Consider the following 22,726-nt stretch of genomic DNA (forward strand, 5'->3'; position numbering starts at 1 on the left):
GGGGGAGAGGGAGAAGGAGGAAGCAGACTCCCCCTGAGTGGGGTGTCCGACTTGGGGGTGAGGGACTGGATCCCACGACTCTGACATCATGACCTCAGCTGAATCAAGACTTGGAAGCTCAACCAATTGAGCCACCCAGGTGCCCTAAGAAGTTTAAGACTTTAAAAACGGTTGGGTAAAATACACATAACATAAAATTTAGCATTTCAACCCTTTGAGTGGGTAGTTCAGTGGCATTAAATACATTCACATTGTTGTGCAACCATCACCACCATCCATTTTCAGAACTCTCTTTGTCCTCTCAGACAGAAACTCTGTACTCATTAAGTAGTAACTCTCGATTTCTGGTCCCTAGCCCCTGACAACCACCATTCTACTCTCCGTCTCTATGAAGTTGACTCCTCTAGACACCTCATATAAGCGGAATTATGCAATATTGTTCTTCTGTGTCTGGTTTATCTCAGCATAAATGTCCTCAAGGTTTTTCCACGATGTAGTATGTTTCAGAATTTCATCTTTTTTATGGCTGCATAATATTCCACTGTAGGAAAATATACCACATTTTGTTTATCCATTTACCTGTTTTGTTTTTTTTTAAATTTTATTTTTAAGTAATCTCTACACCCAACGTGGGGCTTGAACCTACAATCCCGAGATCAAGAGTTGTATGCTCCACTGACTGAGTCAGCCAGGCGCCCCATATCCAATTACATGTTAGTGGACACTTAGGTTGCTTCCACTTTCTGGCTATTATGAATAAGGGTCAAGATTTTTTAAATCTTCATTTTACAAAAAAGGATATGATGGTTGAGAGAAAGTAAGCAATTTCCCCTAGGTACCTCAAGTCACAGAACTGCTCAGTGGCAGGAGCCGGTCTTAACTCCATGCCTGTTGGAGCTGCCACACCATGGTTCCTCCCATCCGTTGGATGAATAAGACCCTTTGAAAGGGACTGAATTCTATCAGTAAGGACAACACTAGCTGCTGTCACAAACAGACTCTAAATTTCATTTGGCTTAGCAGCAAAATACAAGTTCACTTCTCATTTATGTAAAGGACAATGTGGGTGGCCCAAGGTTGGTTGGGGCCATTTCTTCATGGGGTGATCCAGAGGCTCAGGGTTCTCTGGTGTTGTAATCGCACTAGCCTTTAGGGCCTGGGAATCCTCTGCCTGCAGGCATTGGAAGGGGAGAGAGACCTTGGAAGAAGCACATCTGCTTCTTTTTTTTTCTTTTTGTAAAGATTTTATTTATTTATTTGAGGGAGAGAGAGAGAGAGATAGTGAGAGAGAGCACGAGCAGGGAGGAGAGGGAGAAGCAGGCTCCCCACGAGCAGGGAGCCTAATGCAGGGCTCGATCCCAGGACCCTGGGATCACGACCTGAGCCTAAGGCAGACGCTTAACAACTGAGCCACCCAGGCGCCCCGAAGCACACTTGCTTCTAAAACATGGTGGCCTGGAAGCGACTCCCACACACTTCTACTCACATTTCATTGGTGGAAACCAGCCCCGTGGTCATGCCTGAGGCGAGGGGGGTCAGGAAATGGGGTTCCCAACTGGGCAACTCTTCCCAGATACCTCTCTACTTTCTGGAAGGGGGGAGCATGAACTTTTTGTTGTGAATCTGTCACACCAACGAGTGTCATAAAATTTCGAGAGAGGGATGCATAGAGAAAAGCTAGGACACTCGTGTTCCTGAGACTAAGGCATCAGGGTGAGCAGAAACATACTTTGGATGCAGCTGTGTCTCAGATGGTTAAAGTCACTTGTCAGTTCCCCCAATGTCATGGGTTCTCCCGAAGGTTATTTCATGTACCCGCCTCAGTGTGGAAGCACATTTCCATAGACAGCAGATAAAGATCTCTTAACCTTGTATTTTCCCACATATCGTCATAAATAGCTTATGCAATGCCATTTCAGTGAGTCTGACAGTTTCTACAATGAGATCTGGATGCAGCAGCATATCCTCTTGTTATATATAAAAAAGAGTGACAGCATTCATCGTTTATGGTGACATCAATGAAGTCTGCTTCTAGAGGTTCCCAATCCATCCATTCATAATACCTTTTATGACTTTAGGCTTTTAAACACGGTGCTCTGGTCTATTTTTCAAATGCGCTACCATTATCAGCTCAGGGAGCCATTCTTCAATATTTCATTTTCCTTAGAATATCTAGAATATCTTAATTTTTATGAGGTTTCTCCGTGGGGCAAGCTGTCAGGTGTGACTTTAATGTGGAAACGGAGGCGGGGGTTGGGGAAATCTGCGGCTGGATCATCCTCTCTTGTGATGTCTGAGGACGTGTTTCCCATTTTTTTCCTTTCCGCCACACTCCCCAGATAAAGAGCCCATAAGAGGTGTGGTTCCCAAGCCCAGCTGTCCACTCTTTATGGGGAAGTTGGGGTGAGAAAGAGGGCAGTAAGAAGACAGATTGGGTCATATTGCGGATCAACCCTGACCTCAAACATAGCCGCTCTTTACAGTTCCTTTCAAGGCCAAGTGGAGGAGTTCTCCTGCCACCAAGAGTCAAGGCGATGGAACCTCCTTTCTGCTCCCCAGGGGACCCAACTGTGATTCGAAGAGCCCTCTTGGTCCCCATGGAAATGCCCATTCGGACACCGGTGGAACATTCCAAGTGGCATTGCTTCCCAGCGTTTTGTCACTTGCCTCGTGTCACTGAGTCTGCTTCTGCCACCCGTGCCTGATTTCTTCCTGGCAGCAGAGGTTCTGCTAGGGTTCGGCAGGATCAATGTCCAGTCAATCTGATCTCACGGATTGGGAACCATCTCCCTCCATTGGTGGATCCCTCTGACAGGCTGAGGGCTGAGAAGACAATTCCAGAAGTGACTTGGATAGGAAAAATGACGGATATTGATTTAGGGAAGGAAGGTGATGGGCAGCCTGAGCCCGCCCACGGCCAGCAATCCAGGGCACATCACAAACACGCCGGACACTCCAAGGATGAGCATATTTGACCTAATTTAGCAACAACAAATCCTTTTCCTCACTCACACTTCTCTAATTACAACGAGATGCTGGTAGGCTCAGCAAGGGAAAATAAAATTGATTCTCTCCACATAGTATTGGATGATAAATGTGTCCAAGAACGGGCTTCAAAAGCCTGCTTGCTGATTAGAAAAGGCAAAATAATTGTGAGATAGTGAGTAATAGATGGGAGGGATCGAGGCAGGATTGGCCTCCTTGCAGAAATGTCACAGGTCTGATCGGTTCAAGATAATTACACTGAGATGTCTATGTGTTTCATGTCTACCCTTCAGTCCGTGAGGGTGTTGCAGGGACCCCCAAATCAACTCTGCTCCACTGCTTCTGGCTTTCTCTTTGTTTAAAGCCTGTTGGGAAGCCCCTCTGTTAATGGGGGTGAGGGTGGCCCTTTCATTTGTCCCCCGGCGCCTGCCAGGGTCCCCAGCACAGAGGAGGTGGTCTGTGTCCCTCTATCAGTGGTACAGTTGCAAAGATGGGCTGTGACGTCATGGGTTTGCGTTCTGGCCGCAGCCCATAGAGACTGTAACTTTTGGGAAATCACTTAGCCTCTCAGAGCCCATTTCCATATTTTTGGAGTGAGTTTCAGTAGCACGTTTGCAGCTTGCAGGATGTTACATGCGGTAAATAGGAGAAAGCATTTAGTCTGACCTATAGAAAATTGCTGATATTTAACTATCTTTTAAACTTAATAAAGAGCAATTTCATGTGGTTCCTCTTAATATATATTAGTTATTTATGACTGCATAATAAATTACCCCCACATTTAGCAACTGAGGACAACAAACATGTATGATCTCACAGTTTCTGTGAGTCGGGGACCCAGGTGTGGCTGAGCTAAGCTGTTGCCAGGGCTGCAGTTTCATCTGAGGACTCGACTGAGGGGAGCCCACCACTCTGCGGCCACACTGACTCTCTCCTGCGGCTGTTGGTAGGAGCTGATGGAATGAGGGCCCAATTCCTTGCTGGCTGTTCACTGGAGGCTGCCTTGAGTTCCCCACTATGTAGACTTCCCTACAGGGCTGCCTCATGACACAGGAGCTGTTGCCCCAGGCTGAGCAACCTGAGAGAGAGTCCAAGATGAAAGCCACAGTCTTTTTATGACCTAATACTGGAGGTGATGTTTCATCTCCCCTGCCATATCCTATTTGTTAGAAGCAAGCTTTCAAGTCCAGCCTACACTCAAGGGGAGATTATTAAATAAGGGTGTGAAAACTAGGAGGTGGGAGGCATTGGGGTCCATCGTAGGAGCTTCCTTCTATAACATGTTGCACCCAGTGCAGAGTCTAGTACACAAACCTCAAGAAATAGTTAAAAGAAGGGGTGCCTGGGTGGTTCAGTCAGTTGAGCTTCTGACTCTTGATTTCGGCTCAGGTCATGCTCTCAGGGTCTTGAGATCAAGCCCTGTGTTGGGCTCCCTGCTCTCTGCTTAGGATTCTTTCCCTCTGCCCCTCCCCTGTTCGCATGCGCACTCTCTCTCTCTAATGAATAAATAAATCTTAAAAAAAAAAGAAAGAAATGGTAAAGAGAATTAATGAAGGGGAAGAGAAACAGCACTAGATATGTTTCCATTTGCATCTTAGTTTAATTGGAATATAATTTTTTCCCTTGTGAAATGAAATGGATAGAATAATCTGGAATTAAATGCCCAGTGGCAGTAGCCCCAGAGAATCCCTTTCTTACGGAATGCCTTTGGCCTGCTCCACCTTGTAAACTGGGGTCTTGTTGTCAGTAGATTCTGATGGTTTGGCATTTTTTTAGCCATTAGGTATTGAGCACGTACTATGTACCAGGTCCTTCTCTAGAACAAGATCTCTTGTAGGCTCACAACAGTGGTAGAAAGTGAGCTGTTTTTTCCCTTTTACAGGTTAGGCTCAGAGTAATGAAGTAAATTGCCCAAGGTCACCGAGACTGAGGTTGCAAACCAAAGTCTGTCTGAGATGTGCAGGGAGGGCAGACTTTCAGCAGTGGTGACACTGAAAAAGTCAGCAGGGTGTCGTGTTGGCACCTGGACTCCCCTCCCCGGAAGGATCCTCTTTCCCGGCCACTTAAATTTGAGTTATCTTGTTGCTGATATCTCAGTCATAACCAACTTAATTTCTACCAGAGAGCACGGGCCAGGTGGAGCCATGTAGAGAGTGGGAATGTGAGGTGCTTGTGGAAACCATGGACCATCAGTGACGAGAGAACGGGGCTGGCAGCTGGAGGATCCAGGCTTGAATCTCAACTTTTCTTACCAACTGGGTGACCTGGGCAAGCCCCTAACCTTTCTGGCTTCGTCTTTCCTCAGTTCTCTAAAGGCAGTAGTCATACCCATTGGAAGGCTGATACTGATGGGTCTCATTGCCTGTGTAGACCACTGCGGATGGTGGCAGCCTCCTGGAGTCTTGTGTGGATGGACTAGGAGTTTGATTGGACACTCTGCTGGAGGGGTCTGGTCTTGACTAGTCATGTCTATGGCCGGTGAGGGAGGGTAGTGGGGGGTATGTGCCCCTTTGCTTCCGTCAACTCTGCGTGAAAGCTCCCTGTGAGGTTTAAATGTGATGATGCAGGTGAAGCTTCCTCATACGTAGTTGGTGCTCAATAAACATTTAATATATTGCTTTTGGTTCATCCTCATACAACTGATGGTCAAACTTGCACCTCAGTCGGAAAGCGCTGACCTGCTCATAGTAGTTGCAGCAAATGTCCCTGGAGTGCTGACAGAATTAGAGGTGGATTCAGCTCTTTCTGAGCCCACATTGAGGCTCATCATGGATCCCTGGACCCACAGAGCTGCCTGAGGTAACCAATCCCGGACTCCAGGGCTGCCCAAGCAATGAACAGGGAAAGGCATCAAAACAGCAAAGGTATTAACTTGGTGTATTTACACCCCCAAGTGCTTCGCTGTCATCAGGAGCAGCCCCTTCATGAGATATAAGTAATTTGTGCAGGCTGATCCCAGTTTTCTCATTAATATGCAAATGAGGCATGCCAGTTGTTAGGTTAGAAGAAAGCTGTCATGTTTATTGTGACAGATTTAATGGATGTGTTTGGATTGTGCATTCAATGTGTTTTCAAGAGCATGTCTTATCTTTGTTTAGGCAGTAAATCAAAAATGTAAACAACAATTCATTAGCATCTGTCAGAAGCTCAAAGCCACATTGTTTCATTTGACAATCTTCCCAGAGGTGGGGGGAAAAAACCCTATATCTGACTTACTGAAGATTAGTTAGAAATCGTGCTGGCTTTTTCCCTCTTTTTGCTCTGCAACATATAAGCAGCAATAGAAGAACAGCAGCTCGGCTAGGAGAGGGGGAGGGTCATGGGGACGCAAGCAGGGCTCAGACAGCCCCGTCCCCAGTGCACCTTGCAGTAGCCTGGAAAGCTCAGGGCCTCGGCTCACTCCCCGGCCACCAGGGTTTCTGGGAGGGGTCCTTGTAAAAACAAAATCCCTTACAGGTACATTGCCCTGTTCCACAGAACATCTGAAGCAGCCGATTTGAAGGAAACAATGGAACATAGACACAAATTATTAAAAATAAAAAAATGAAATTAGAGACCACAGAGAATTACAGGCAGAAGTGTGTGATAAGGCTAAGGCGGGGAAGATTTAATCTGCAGGCCTCATTCTTCCACATACTATTACTTTGTCCCACAGACTCAGTGCTGAGCTTCCTGGTGGCCAAAGCAAAAAGAGGGGTATTTTAAGTTTTAAAATTTACTCTGTCTCAAAAAAAGAAAAAAACAACAAAAAAAAGGAGGGCATACTCCTTTGCTACTTGGGAGAAACAAATCTCATGAGATTTGGTTCTTTAGCTTCATACAGCCGTGCTGAGGTTGCGGATCACTTGGGCATCTGGCATAAGATGAGGGTCTAACATAAAAGTGTGGCACACAGGGGCGCCTGGGGGGCCCAGTCAGTTAAGCGTCTGACTCTTGATTTTGGCTCAGGTCGTGATCTCGGGGTTGTGAGATCAAGTGCGTGTTGGGCTCCGTGCTCAGCTTGGAGTCAGCTTGAAATTCTCTCTCTCCCTCTGCCCCACCCCCTCTTGCTTGCTCTAAATCAATCAATCAATCAATCAATCAATCAATCAATTTTTTTAAAAAAAGAAAAAAGTGTGGCACATCTCTCTTCCACCATTTTTCTTCCTCCTCTCCTGGCTTATCGCCGGCGCCCACACCTGCCCTTCAACACACCAGAATCTTAATTTACTTTCAAAGGCAAGCTTCTGGAAATAGTTGTCTGCCCCCTGTTGTGATTCTGTGTGCTCCCTCCCGCTGGAGACATTACCGTCTCGCGCAGCTCCTGGGTGCTGGGCACCATGTGCACCTCCTTTGTTTGTGGGGCCTGGGCCCCTTGCTGGTGCTCCTTCCTCTGGCAGACTTTTCCTTCCTTGACCTCCCTTCCCGGTTCCTCCTGTTCTCTGAGGGCCAGCTCTCCTTCCTTGGCCCTCTTGCCTCCACGCCCTGTGCCTTTCCTGAGGGGTCACTGGTCACCTCTCTGCTTACGGCCCCCAGCTGGGTGTCTCATGTCCAGTCCTCTCCTCTGAGTTTCAGCCCTGTGTGGCTGGGTGTCCACCGGGACCCGCTGAGCTGCCGGACCCTAGACAGCGTTGCTCTCTCCCTTGGGCGCACATATCTCCTCTGCAGCCCGAGGCCGCCCGTCGCCATTAAAACTAGCTGCTTACCTGGACCGGGGTGCAGCCTTTCCTGCACCCTGACCCCAGCCCCCTCAGGTCCTGCTCCATCCTGGAGCCCCAGAGATCTTTCCAAGAAGTCCATCTGAGCAGACCCTTTCCCTGCTTACAATAGGGTGGTAGGCTTTTCAGCCCTAGGGGGACTCTGGGTCCCCCGTCCTGCTCTGTGAACTCTGTAGAGCCATTCCCTTCTTCATGAGCCCCTGGTGCTCTAGCTACAACCTCCAACTTACTCTGCACCTGGTAGCAGACTGTCCCTTCTCTCTGCCTACCCCCAATCCCCCCGCCCACCTTGGCCTTGCACTGTCCTCATTGACCTTGAACCTCTGCTTGAATCTTGCCTCCTCTGAGAAGCCTTCCTGGACACCTCCTCAGGCTGACTTTCCCTGACCCAGGATCGCAGCTTCATGGGCCCTTCCTCCCTAGAGGACCAAGGACTTTCTCACATCTTTCACTGCCCGAGCTGTAACACTGGGCCCACTGCCTGTTACTGTGGGACCTGAGAATGATTTTCACATATGAACATATGCAATCAATATGATAGGGAACGCTAGCTATGAACCTCAGTTTAGCAAAATGCTATCCTCCCAGAAAGAATTCCATTCTTCTCAGTTGTAGACCCGTGCTACAGAAATATACCAAACATTCATCAATAAAACATTTTGTGGAAATTTGTTTCTTTTCGTGTTATATATATCCATGTATAATAACCTTGATTTTGCCTCTTGGCCCCTAAAGCCTAAAATATTTACTCTCTGGTCCTTCATAGAACAAGTTTGCTGACCCCTGGTCTACATGACATTTAAATAATGTGCATTTGACTATGTCACCTAGCATCTTAAAACCCTTAGCTGGTTCCTTATGTTCTAAGGACAAAATCCAAACCTTAGCGGGTCCAGGCCCTTGCTCCCCACTCCAGTCTCATCACAGCTACCTTCTCCATCCCACTCTGCCATCAGAACTTCTCCTAGGATGTCAAAACGCTGCCTGAGTCCTCCCCAAAGCCATGCCCTCCTGGCCAACATGCACTCTTTCCACCTTTGCTCATGCACCTGGTCTTCTGGGAGCTTCCTCTGAGCCCCCTGGGTTGGAGGTGGGTGCCCCCTGTTTTTCCATGGCCTGCCTCCCTGTCACAGCACTGGGTTCTCTCTATGGTCCTGTTGACTTGGCTTTAGTCCCCAGCGGCAGCCCCCACACCCCGTGGGCTCTGTACAGGCACGAATGTGTCTGTCCCCTTCCCTGCTGCCCGGCACATGGGCGGAAATGACCAAATATTGGTTGAGTGAACGAATGAATGAAGGCAAGAAGTCAGAGTTCTGAGGGTGAGGATGACCCAGGCCAGCCAGGGAACTGGTACAGCAGCCAATCTTTTGGGCAAACCACAGGTCAAGTTTCCTTTCAGTGGGGGTTCAATGATTGGTGACCGGGAGCCCTGAGAGTCAGCTGTCCTGATGCACCCTTAGAAACAGCTTGAATTGCTTCTATCTTCTCTCCAACACAACAACATGGCTTTTGCTCTCCTTGCTTTGGTCAAATAACTCTGGTCAAGGGTCACGATTGTCTCTTTTTTAAATTAATTTTTAAAAAATTGAAGTATAGTTGACATACACCATTATATTAGTTTCAGGTGTCAACATACTGATCTGACATTTATGTACGTTATGACATGCTCCCCAGAATAAGTGTAGTTACCATCCGTTATCATGTAAAGCTACTGCAATATTATTGACCACATTCCCTATGCTGTGCTTTATATCCCTGTGACTTATTTATTTAAATTCTGGAAGTTTGTACCTCTTACTCCCCTTCAGCTATTTCACCCATCCCCTCACCCCTTAGCCCTCTGGCAACCACCAGTGTGTTCTCTGTACTTATGAGTTTGTTTCTGTTTGTTTGTTCATTTGTTTTATTTTTTGGATTCCACATGTAAGTGAAATTATGTAGTATTTGTTATTCTCTGTCTGACTTATTTCACTTAACATAATATCCTCTAGATCCATCCATGTTGGCAAGATTTCATTCTTCTTTGTGGGCTGAGTAATATTCTATTGTATATATACCACATCTTTATCCACTCATCTATCCATCGACACCTAGGTTGCTTCCATATCTTGGCTATTACAAATAACACTGTAATAAATACAGGGGTGCATATATCTTCCTGAATTAGTGTTTTCATTTTCTTAAGGTAAATACACAGAACTGTAATTGCTGGGTCATATGGTAATTCTGTTTTTAATTTTTGGAGGAACACCCATACTATGTTCCACAATGGCTGCACCAATTTATAATCCCACCAAACGGTGCATGAAGGTTCCCTTTTTCCACAACCTCACCTTGATATTTTTTGTCTTTTTGATACTAGCTATTCTGGCCAGTGTAAGGTGCTATCTCACTGTGGTTTTAATTTCCATTTCCCTGATGATGAGTGACATTCAGCATCTTTTCATGTTTTGTGGCAGTACCATACTGTTTTGATTACTACAGCTTTGTAGTACATCTTGAAATCTGGGATTATGATTCCTCCAGTTTTGTTCTTCTTTCTCAAGATTGCTTTGGCTATTTGGAGTCTTTTCTAGTTCTAAACAAAAATTTTTTAAAAGATTTATTTATTTGTTTTAGAGAGAGATAGAGAGTGAGTGGGGGGGTGGTGGTGGAGAATCTCAAGCCAACTCCCTGCTGAGCATAGAGCCTAATGTGGGGCTCGATCCCACGACCCTGAGATCATGACCTGAACTGAAACCAAAAGCCGGATGCTCAACTGACTGAGCCAGCCACGTGTCCTTCCTTACAAATTTTAGTATTATCTGTTCTAGTTCTGTGAAAAATGCTGTATGTCTTCTTTGGAAGAATGTCTAATCTGGTCCTCTGCCCATTTTTAATTGGATTGTTTGCTTTTTTATTGTTGAGTTGTATGAGTCATTTATATATTTTGGATATTAACATGCTATGCTCATGGATTGGAAGAATTAATATTTTTTTAAAGATTTTATTTATTTATTTGACAGAGAGAGACACAGCGAGAGAGAGAACACAAGCAAGGGGAGTGGGAGAGGGAGAAGCAGGCTTCCTGTGGAGCAGGGAGCCCAATGCGGGGCTCGATCCCAGGACCCTGGGATCATGACCTGAGCCGAAGGCTGACACTTAACAACTGAGCCACCCAGGTGTCCCTGGAAGAATTAATATTGTTAAAATGTCCACACTACCCAAAGCAATCTAATCCATGCAATCCTTGTCAGCATTTTTCACGGAACTAGAACAGGTAATGCTGAAATATGTATGGAACCACAAAAGAGTCCAAATAGCCAAAGCAAACTTGAGAAAGAAGAACAATACTGGAGGAATCACAATCCCGGATTTCAAGATATACTACAAAGCTGTAGTCATCAAAAGAGCATGGTACTAGCACAAAAACAGACACACCGATCAATGGAACAGAATAGAGAGCCCAGAAATAAACCCACAGGTATATGGTCAATTAATCTACAATGAAGGAGGCAAGGATATACAATGGGGAAAAGACAGTCTCTTCAACAAATGGTGTTGAGAAAACTGGATGGCCACATGCAGAAGAATGAAACTGAACCAGTTTCTTACACCATACACAAAAATAAACTCAAAATGGATTAAAAACCTAAATGTGAGACCTGAAACTATAAAACTCCTGAAAGAAAACGTGGGCAGTAAGCTCCTTGACATCAGTGTTAGCAAAGGATTTATGGATCTGCCTCCCTGGGCAAGGGCAACAAAAGCAAAAACGAACAACTGAGACTACATTACACCAAAAAGCTTTTGCACAGCGAAGGAAATCAACAAAATGAAGAGATAACCTGCTGAATGGGAGAGATATTTGTGAATGATGTCCGCTCTTGCCTCATAATTGCTGAACCCAAGGGCACTCTTCCATTCTTGTGTCCCTTGACCCGTCTGTGCCATTTCAGGCCTGCAGCCTTCTAGTGTTCCTTCTCCTTGGCTTCTGCCCTCCCTCCCCCAGGCTGCCCGCCTCTGTGGCTGCCCCTTCCCAGGCTCCCCTCCCAGGCTGGCCCTTTAAAGTTGGGCCCCTCGTGCCTCTGCCCTGAATCCTTCTTCTAGCTCCCTCTGCTTAGTCCCTTGGGAGGACCTCCTCCACGCAGATGAGCCCAAGTCCAGGGTCCAACCATCTCTTCTGAGATCCAGCTGGTCTACCGAGCCTCCCACTCCCCCCCGCCCTGACTCCACAGACTTGGCACCCTCCTGTCTGAGTCAGCATCCCACTGGCAATGTCTAAAAGGCCTCTGATGCATCCCCCTGCCATCCTGCGCTCCCCTTCAACCCTTAGCTCAGGGTCACCATCTCCAGAAGCCCCCCCGAACCCTGCATTGGAGTCCTGTATTTACCTCTGCCTGAACACTGCTCTTACTCTCAGGGGTCCCACGACCATCTCACCCTCGAGGCAGGGACCAGGCCTTCCAGCCCCACTGCAGCAGGGCACGTGGTAGGCCCTCAGTAACAGGATGGTTGGGGGCTTCCAGCTTCACTCCTCTGCACGCTGCAGTGTCTTCCCCCTCTCCAGCTGTCTAAGATTTCTGGGTTTCAGCCCAGGGGATGGAGGTGCAGGTGGGGCAGAGAAGGTTGTCAGGTAGGCTCGGGAGAGCAGGGGAGGGCTAGGAGCCGGGCAGGTGGTATGTACCACTCAATGTAGATGGTGTGGGCAGAACACCATCTGCACAGGTTGGAGGGCTGGGGACACGAAATGCAAGGCTGTCACATGTCCTGAGCCCCTGGGCAGAGGTTGAAGCTGCACGAGATGTCCCAGAGGTAAAGAGGTTCCATAGCACTGCCTTCTCCCTGACTGCCCCTGAGGCTGGCCTGCCCTCCCTGGGGAATTAGGGAGCCATGCCGGCTTGGGCCCTGGGCCTGGCAGTGGGCTAAAGCAGAGGAAGGGTGAGAACCTTTACTTCCAACCCCCATCAAGATTTAAAGCAAGGTAAAAGGGTACATTAACCTTCCGGCACCACTGGAAACCCAGCTCCACATTTACTGGGAATTAAAGTAATTGATGAACTTGTACTTGAGACATAGGTTCACATAAATAAAGAGCTATGAGCTCTAAAATCAGTTTTTTGTTTTTGTTTTTTTTTTAAATTAGGTAAAGATCAACATGCAACACACCCCAAGAGGCTCCATGTCAAGCAATTAGGAAGCTGGAGGGAACGGGGAAATGAAAATGTTTATTAAAAAAATCAATATATTTATCCTAAAAGGGGTTACAGAACCACATGAGTAAAGTCTCATCCTCCAGCAGCCCCCAGAGTCACTCTACGGCAAGGTGGGATCCGGGCAGTGAGGGGTTAAGGTATGGATTTCAACTCAGAGTTGAAGGAAGACCCCTGGGTGAACTTTTCATTGTGTCGACTAAAAATGTTTTAAAAATCAATATAACGGTGTATAAAAGGATCTTCTAAAGATTGAGTCAGCCCCATCCATACATAGCCAAGTGGGCTGCAGTAAGCAACAGAAGAGGAGAATGTTTAATCCTCTCCGGCGTGCAGCTAATGAGGCGGGAGTATTTGGGTGATTCCTGATGCACGTGGAAAAACTGTTTCTAAAGAGTTCTAACTGCCTGTGCAGGAGCAGATCATAAAAAGCTGGACCTTCCCATCAGCTGAGACAGTAATCGACCACTTTCCCTGACCCCACACAGGTCCAATCTGTACATTATTCAGTAATATAGAAACTATAGTAACGAAGATTCATTCAACAAACGTGTGGGCCTTGTGCCGTGAGTGAGTCAGGGGCTGGGCCCTGTGCTACCTGGATGGACAGAAAGCTGATGAGGAAGGAGCTTTGCCCTCAGGGAGCTCAGACTCTGATGTGGTGGCTTTCAAACTTTTTAACCGTGCCCCTCAGAAGAAACACATACTACATGTGACCCAGCGCACATTCATGTACTGTCTGGAAAAAAATTCATGAAGCAATATTCACTTTCACTTTGTGTGATGTGCTTTATTTTCTATTCTAGACTATTTTATTGAAAAAGAGTAAGTGCTGGTTGCTACCCTCAAAATTGATTTCATGACCCACTACTAATGCACAGTGAACTGAAGTTTGAAAATTCTGATCTAAGACGAGGGCAGAAGTGAGAAGTGATTGAAGAGAAAGAAAGTGCCATGTGTGGGGGAGGAGGGCAGGGCTCTTCTGGCTGGGCAATCAAGGAGGGCCCCAAGGTGGAGGTGGCATTCATGCTGGGCCCTGAATAACGGATGGTGCTTGCAATTTAGACAAAGCTGAGTTGGAAAGAGTAATTATATTTGTAATAGTGTATAAATTATATTATTAATGTAGTAAACAGCATTCTTCTCAAGGGGCTTTTCCAAACCTATAGCTTTATTGGATCATCCTAGCAAACCCTTGACCAAGTTAGATATTAGCTGCTTTTTTTTTTTTTAAAGATTTTATTTATTTTTTTAATTGACAGGGAGAGAGAGAGAGAGACAGCATGAGAGGGAACACAAGCAGGGGGAGTGGGAGAGGAAGAAGCAGGCTTCTGGCTGAGCAGAGAGCCCGATGTGGGGCTCGATCCCCGGACCCTGGGATCATGACCTGAGCTGAAGGCAGTTGCTTAACCAACTGAGCCACCCAGGCGCGCCATAGCTGCTTTTTATCGATAGGGAAAACAGAGTCGGAGAGGTAAAGGATTTTGCCCGGGGACACATAGCTCCTAGACTTCAGCAGAGCCCAGTCTGAGCTTGAGTCTGGCTGGATTGCAGCCGCCTTGGGCCCCTGCAGCTGGAAGCACCAGGCTGGGCTCTGTTTCACTTCTGGTTGATGGGGTGAGGGGCCAGCACCAATCTTACACGGCTCTTTTCCTCTGCTTTTCCTCTCTAGCTCTTTCTTCCCTTCCCCAGTGCTCCTTCTGGTGCCTCTCTGGCCGATGCTCTGGGCACCTTGGGGGGCATGTGAGCCCCTCCAAGAGATCTCACCTGGCTTTCCTGTATCACAGCAAGATGACCCCTCTTCTGGGCGTCTCCATCAGGAGAAATGAACTTGGTGACCTCATGTGTCCCACCCAGACTCGGGGATAACCGTTCCCCCACCCCACCCTGAAACTTCCCTTGCTCTCTGTGGACCTGACCTCCCGGTCCGGAGGCCAGAGCATCTTTCTGTTCTCCAAGAACCAGATCTGCTCTCACCCGGGCGCTAGGCTGAATCCCCAGCTTCATCTGTTTGACTTCCTTTCTCTCAAGGAACTTACAATTTAATCAGGACTCCCTAATAGTACACGCATTCTAAATTGCAATCATTTATTGCATCTAGCCTGGGGCTTTTCTGTCTGTTAGAAATATCAGGGTTATTTCCTTCTTTTAAGAGTTTACATTAAAAAAAACCCCACCAAACTTTACAAATAATGTTTGCTGTTTAATGTTCTCCCCTGAAATATCAATCTGCAAAAATAGAAATCCTTTTTTACAATTCATCTTAAGGATAGAGTTCCAGTTTCTTATAATGTAATGAATGTACTGCAGATAATGGTCCAATAGTGCAAATGAAAGGCGCGTATAATCAAAATGATAATAGCGTGTATTGTATGGCTTGTATAATAAAATCCATACCAATATGGAAATCATATCTCAAGGCAACATTCCTCTCTTTGATTTTTGTAATAATTGTGCATGTAAGAGCAGGGCAGCGAGGAGTGGGGAGAACAAAGGCCTTTATTGCTTCATTAGGCAGCTGGCGTTCTGATGGTCCGGCCTGTCAACAGCCGTCCCTTAATTTCCAAGGGAAGCTTCTCCCCTTTCTGCAGAAAAGATTTACTGTGCACGTCAGCGCCCGCCTCAGCCCCCCCTCTTCTCTGTGAAGACTCACAATTAGGCTAAATGAGCTGTGATAGTGATTTTGATTGGCACCTCCTGCCTCTGGGCCACCGGGTCTTGGGGTTTGGGTCAGATGGAAGCCGGGCCCCTGGAAGCTTTGGTGGGAAGGGAGAAGAGGCTGGTGGGGTGGGGCTTATGGAGCCTTGGGGTGGGACAACTTCTGTGGCCGGCTGGGCCCCATTCTGTCCTGTCTCCGCATTCTTGTTTTCGGGCATAGGTCATTCTGCCTCTGTTTACCAAGGAACTGTGGGCACGCGGCTGTGTCTGAGGGAGTCCGAGAGGAGTGGGCACAGGCCCCACAGTGCAAGGGGTTAGCGCACACGAGGGAGCCTGCATGGCCTGTTGTGCAATCTGAGGGAAGATGTCCATTCTGGGGTCCACCCTGGGTGGATCTTGGTATATGCACCAACTTGAGTGTGACCTTGGCATTGGCCTTGACATTTCTAGCTCAGAGATGGCCCAGGACAGAGCTGGCCTGCAGACCCAGGTCCTCAAGGCCACACCCACTGCTTTTTCCATGGTTCCCCTGGCTTGGCTTTGCCATGCGGGCAGTCTGAGTAGAAAGAGGTAGAGCTGAAGGTAGGGAGTCTAGGTGGGAAGGTCAGAGTGGCACCCTTCAGAGGTTGGGCACCAACAGGGTCTCAGTGACTGGTGGACCTCCCTCAGTGTCTGCCCTGGCCCCACCTCCAGAACCTCCTCATTGGCCCCTCTTCTCTGGCTCCTCAGCTGGACCAGGTCTGATCATCTGGGCTTCTCCTCCCCAGGCTTCGGCACATATGTGACTCCACAGCTGATAACTGAATGTATAGACATATAATTCTTCTTATATATTGTTGGACTTAATTTGCTAATACACATTTTTGGGGACTTTTTTGCTTCTACATTCATGGGAGGCATTGGTCTGTAGTTTTCTTTTGTTATGTCTTTGATTTGGTATTAGGATGATGTTGGCCTCACAGAATGAGCTGCAAAGTATTCCCTCTGCTTCTAACTTCTGAAAGAGATTGTAGAGTATTTGTATAATTTCTTCCTTAACTGATAGAATTCATCACTGAACCCATCTAGGCCTAGTACTTTCTGTTTCTGAAGTTTAATTACTGATTCAATGTCTTTAATAGATATAGGTCTATTCAGATTACCTATTTCTTCTTATGTGAGTTTTGGCAGATTATGTCTTTCAAGGAATTGGTCCATTTCATCTAGGTTATCAAATTTGTGGGCATAGAGTTGTTAATAGTATTTCTTTATTATCCTTTTAATGTCCATGGAATCTGTAGTGATGTCCCTTCTTTCATTTCTGATATTAGTAATTTGTGTCCTTAGTCATTTTTTTTCTTGGTTAGCCTAGCTAAAGGCTTATCAATTATATTGATCTTTTTTAAAGAATAAGCTTTTGTTTTCATTGATTTTCTCCATTGATTTCTTATTTTCAATTTCATTGATTTCTGCTCTAGCTTTTATTATTTCTTTTCTTTTACTTACTTTGGGTTTAATTTGCTTTTTCTAGTTTCCTAGGTAGAAGCTTGATTGGTTTTAGATCTTTCTTCTTGCCAAAGTATATGCATTCAATGCTATAAATTTCCCTCTAAGTACTGCTTTCTCTGCATTCCACAAATATTGATTAGTTGTGTTTTCATTTCTATCTAGTTAAAACTATTTTAAATTTCTCTTGAAATTTCTTTTTTGACCCATGTGTTATTTATAAGTATGTTTTTAAATCTCCACGCATTTTGGGATTTTCCAGTCATTCTGTTATTGATTTCTAGTTTGATCCAATTGTGGTCTGAGAGCAGGTATTATATAATTTCTATACATTTAAATTTGTTAAAGTGTGTTTCATGGCCCAGAATGCAATCTGTCTTGGTGGGAATCATCCATGTGAGCTTGAGAAGAATGTGTATTCTGGGGGTGCCTGGGTGGCTCAGTCAGTTAAGCATTCAACTCTTGATTTTGGCTTCAGTCATGATCTCAGGGTCATGAGATTGAGCCCTGTGTCAGGCTCTGCACTGAATGTGGAGCCTGCTTAAGATTCTCTCTCTCTCTCTCCCTCTGCCCCTCCCTGCTGCTCATGCTCTTGCTCTCTCTCTCTTAAAAAAACCCAAAAAACCCCAAAAGAAAATGTATTCTGCTGTTGTTGAATGAAATAGTATAGTCAATAGACATTTATTTTTTTATTTTATTTATTTTTTAAAAAGATTTTATTTATTTATTTGACAGAGACACAACGAGAGAGGGAACACAAGCAGTGTGAGTAGGAGAGGGACAAGCAGGCTTCCCACTGTGCAGGGAGCCCGATGTGGGACTTGATCCCAGGATCCTGGGATCATGATCTGAGCCGAAGACAGACGCTTAATGACTGAGCCACCCAGGCGCCCCTCAATAGACATTTATTATATCCAGTTGATTGATGGTGTTGTTGAGTTCAACTATGTCTTTATTAATTTTCTACCTGTGGGATTTATTCATTTGTGATAGAGGGGCGTTGAAGTCTCCAACTATAACAGTGGATTAATCTATTTCTTCTTGCAGTCCTATCTGTTTTTGCCTCACATAGTTTGATGCTCTGTTGTTAGGAGCATACACATTAAGGATTGTTAGGTCCTGGAGATTTGACTCCTTTATCATTATGTAATGCTCTTGTTATCCCTGATAACTTTCCTTGCTTTGAAGTCTTCCCTGTCTGAAATTACTGTAGCTACTCCAGCTTCCTTTTGATTACCAAATAGTACATATATGGTAATAGATATATTAGATATAGACATAAGGATATATAATTGAATACATTGTTGCTACCGTTATTTTGAACAAACCACTATTTGTTAGGTCAATCAAGAATAAGAAAATATGTTTTAATTATACTTTCACTTATTCCTTTTTTGATGCTCTTCCTTTCTTAATGTAGATCTGAGTTTCTGATATATTATTTTCCTTCTCACTAAAAAACTTCTTCTAACATTTCTTGCAAGGCAGGTATTCCCTCAATTTTTGTTTGTCTGCAAAAGTCTTGTTTCTCCTTCACTTTTGAAGGATAATTTCAGAGGGTACAGAATTCTGGGTTGGTGTTTTTTTTTCTCTCTCATTTCTCTCACTTAAATATTTCACTCCATTCTTTCTGGCGTGCATGGTTCTGAGGAGATGTTGGATACAATTCTTAACTTTTCTTGTCAATAGGCAAGGTTTTCTTACTCCTAGTTTCTTTTGGGGTCTTTTCTTTATATTCAATTTTCTGTGATTTGAAAATGATATGTCTAGGTGTAGTTTTTTGGCATTTTTCCTGCTCAGTGTTCTCTGAGCTTCCTGCATCTGTGGTTTGGTGTCTGTTGTTAATTTGGAGGAAATTCTCAGTGATTATTGCTTCAAATATCCCTTCTGTTCCTTTCTCTTTCTCTTCTCCTTTTGTTGTTCCCACTGTGCATGTATTACACCTTTATAGTTGTCCTGTAGGTTTTGGATCATTCTGTTCTGTTTTCAGTCTTTTTCTGTCTTTGATTTTCAGTTTTGGGAGTTTCTGTTGTCATAGCCTCAAGATCAGGGATTCTTTTCTCAGCCATGTTAAATCTACTAAGTCTATCAAAAGCACTCTTCATTTCTCTTGCAGTGTTTTTGATCTCTAACATTTGTTTTTGGTTCTTTTTAGGATTTCCATCTCTCTGCTTAGATTGCCCACCTGCTCTTGCATGCTGTCTACCTTATCCATTATGGCCCTTAGTATATTAATCATAGTTGTTTAAAATTTTCTGTCTGATAATCCCTGCCATGTCTGGTTGTAACGTTTGCTCTGTCTCTTCAAACTGTGTTTTTTGTCTTTTAATATGCCTTATAATTTTTAAATTGATATTCTGATGTGATGTACTGGGTAAAAGGAATTGCTGTAAATAGGTCTTTAGTAATGTGGTGGTGGTGGGGGGGGGAGGGGCCTTTAATGAGCCTGTGTTTCTGGGCTGTGAACTTCACAGTGTTTCTCGGTTCGTTTTCTCCTCCTTGCTTAGGTGAGCGAGGATGTCTAGAATGGACTGGAGTTGAGTATTTCCCTTCCTCTAGGTCAGTTCACCTCTGATAAACCCCAGCAAGTTAAGTTCTGGTTAGCTAGTTTCTCCTGAAGGCAGGCCTTGTTAAGAGTGCTCTGGCATATTTCAAAAAACTCATTTTCCCCTCTCCCTACCAGAAACACGAGGGGATTTTTCTCTGATATTTACAGTGAGAACCTGACAGAGCTCTTGGACATAAAACTCATGAAAGTGTGGGGTCCTTCCTATGATTGGGCCCTTCTGAACTTTTAAACTCTGGGTCTTGTTCCCACTGAGCCTCCAGCAGTTTGTCAAGGACAGTTCCTGTTTCCCTACCTGCCCTGGGTTCTGTGGCAGTTTCTGCTACATTCAGTTGAGATTCTCCGCATCCACCTGTCTGTCTCTCCAATTTTGGGGGGCAGCAGTTTGCTCTATGACCTCACTTCTCTTACAGAGCTGAGAAGAGTTGTGGATCATTCAATTTGTTCATCTTTTTGCTGGTTGTGAGGATGGAGTGGCAACTTCCAAGCTCCTTACATATGGCACTGGGGATCTTTTAGGTATTTGTTTTTATAGAATGTCTTTTTTTTTAATTGGTAAAGTATCCATAACTAAAATTTACCACTTTTCAATGTAGGCTTTAGTGGCATTACGGACACTCACACTGTCGTGCAACCACCACCACCATCCAAATCCATAACTCTTTTCATCCTGCAAACCTGAAACTCTGGACACGTTCAACACAACCCTCCATGACCCCTATCCCTTGCCTCTGGCCAGCACCACTCTACTTTCTGTCTCTCTGAATTTGGCTATTCTAGGGTCCTTCATATAAGTGGAATCTACAATATTTGTCCTTCTGTGACTGGCTTATTTCACACAGCGTAATGGCCTCGAGGGTCATCCATGTTCTAGCCTGTGCCAGAATGTCATTCCTTTTTAAGGCCGAATAATATTCCATTGTACGTAGATGTCATATTTTGTTTATTTTTGACCTGTCAGTGAACATCTGGGTTGTTTCACCTTTTGGTTATTGTGAATAATGCTGCTATGAACATGGATGCGCAAACATCTGTTTGAGACCCTGTTTTCAATTCTTTTGGGAACGAACTCAGAAGTGGAATTGCTGGATCATATGATAATTCTATGTTTTCCACAGGGGTTGCACCAGTTTGCATCCCCACCAGCAGTGCACAAGGGCTCCAATTTCTCCACATCCTCACTGACTCTTGTTTTCTTCCTTCTCCTCCTCTTCTTCCTCCCCTTCCTCTTCTCCTTCTCCTCTTTTCTTCTACTTTCAGAATAGCAATCCTAATGGGTGCAAAGCAAAATCTCACTGTGGGCACTTTTGGTATTTTCAAACACATTCTTGAAGCCCAGTTCCTCCATCTGGGCTGGGCCTGAGAGTCTGCATCACTGATAAGCTCCCAGGAGATGATGCTGTTGCTGGTTGCTGGCCCACCTTTGAGTCATGAGGGCTTGGATAATCTCTGAGGGACTACCTCATCCCCAAACTCCTCCTCGGTCCCTTGGGACCTCACCCTGTACTCATCTCCAAAGCTCTTTCTGAGGATCATTTCCTGCATCCCTGACAAACAACGTGGTATTGTGGTTTCTGCTGCTGTCGACACTTATAGGCGAAGGACATTTTTGTTTCGTTGCCTTACGCTTTTCTACCCAAGGATGGGGAATGCACCTCACCTGATCCTTTGCATCCCTCAGAGTACCTAGCACAGTGCAGAGTGAGTGGTATGTTCTCCATGCTATTTGTTGAAGAAATGATAACAACAGCCCTTCAGCTGTGTGAAGATTTTGTGGTTCACAAGCACCTCCACGTGCTTAATTTAAGACCCGCCATTTCTCTTCCCACGGAACCAACAGTTCAGCTGGGCCTACATATTAGGCACGAATTTTCTTTTTTTTTTTTTTTTTAAAGATTTTATTTATTTATTTGAGAGAGAGAATGAGAGACAGCACAAGAGGGAAGAGGGTCAGAGGGAGAAGCAGACCCCCCGCCGAGCAGGGAGCCCGATGCGGGACTCGATCCCGGGACTCCAGGATCATGACCTGAGCCGAAGGCAGTCGCTTAACCATCTGAGCCACCCAGGCGCCCAGGCATGAATTTTCACATGTCATCTTTATAGCAATCTGTGAGTTGTGCAGGGCAACAATTTTATGAGTTACCTGCCTGCAAAGAAGGGGAAACTGTTGTTTAGAAAAGTGTTAAGTGTGTCACCCATGTGGCAAGACTGGGATCTGTCCCCACTTCCATGGAGGACAGTTGGGACCAGTAGCAGGAATAGGGGCCTGATCCTTCTCACTGGGCTAGCCAGTGTTTCTCAACTGCAGTCTTTGAGGGCCTCCCTGCCAGCCATCCTGCCTAGACCAGTCCCCCGTGGCACAGATGACCCCTACATGGCTTCTTTCCTGTTCTTTGCGTCAAAGGCCCTTACACAGTGGGGGACAGCTCACAGGACCTGATTTCTGGCCTTGGCTCCATCACTTCTGACCATGGGACCATATGCCCGGCACCGACCTACCTTGGTTTCCTTTTTTCGTAAAATGGGGCAATGCTGTCTGCCCAGCTGGGCCCATGGGGCTGTGGTGAGCCCACACCAACAGCTCTATGTGAAAATGTTCTGTGCATTGTGGAGAGACATACACGCTACACTGTATGTACCTTGTGTACATTGTAAAATGGGATTGCTATTTTATTCTTAAAATTCGGGTATTTACCTAGAAGCACTCTCATATGCACGATCATTTCAGTGGCTCATTTATTTGTCTTGCTGTGTTAAAAAAATAAGATATGAACCCCCATGGAAGCTACCAGCACTCTCCTCATAGTTCTGAAACTTGAATTCCATTGTCACCCTTACATTTCCCAAGGGTTAGCTGGGGTGGGGGTGGGGTCATCCAACATCAGGATGGCAGCTCCGGGTTAAAAGTAAATTCTTCTTCTTTATTGTATCAAGGACATTCAATCTTTTAGTGATTTACTCTTCTTTGTAATTATAGATGTGGTGGTTAGAATGTCTTGCATACTACATTACGGATTTTCTTTTATACAATTTATCCCCATTACTGATTTAAAGCTCTTCCTTTATAAGTTTTTATTCCTGTTTCTGCGACAATGTTTAGGGACTCCGGCCGGGCCCAGTGCTTCTATGGGGGCTATTAGAGT

Source organism: Neomonachus schauinslandi, chromosome 6 (assembly GCF_002201575.2).
Source record: "Neomonachus schauinslandi chromosome 6, ASM220157v2, whole genome shotgun sequence".
Taxonomy (NCBI): Eukaryota; Metazoa; Chordata; class Mammalia; order Carnivora; family Phocidae; genus Neomonachus; species Neomonachus schauinslandi.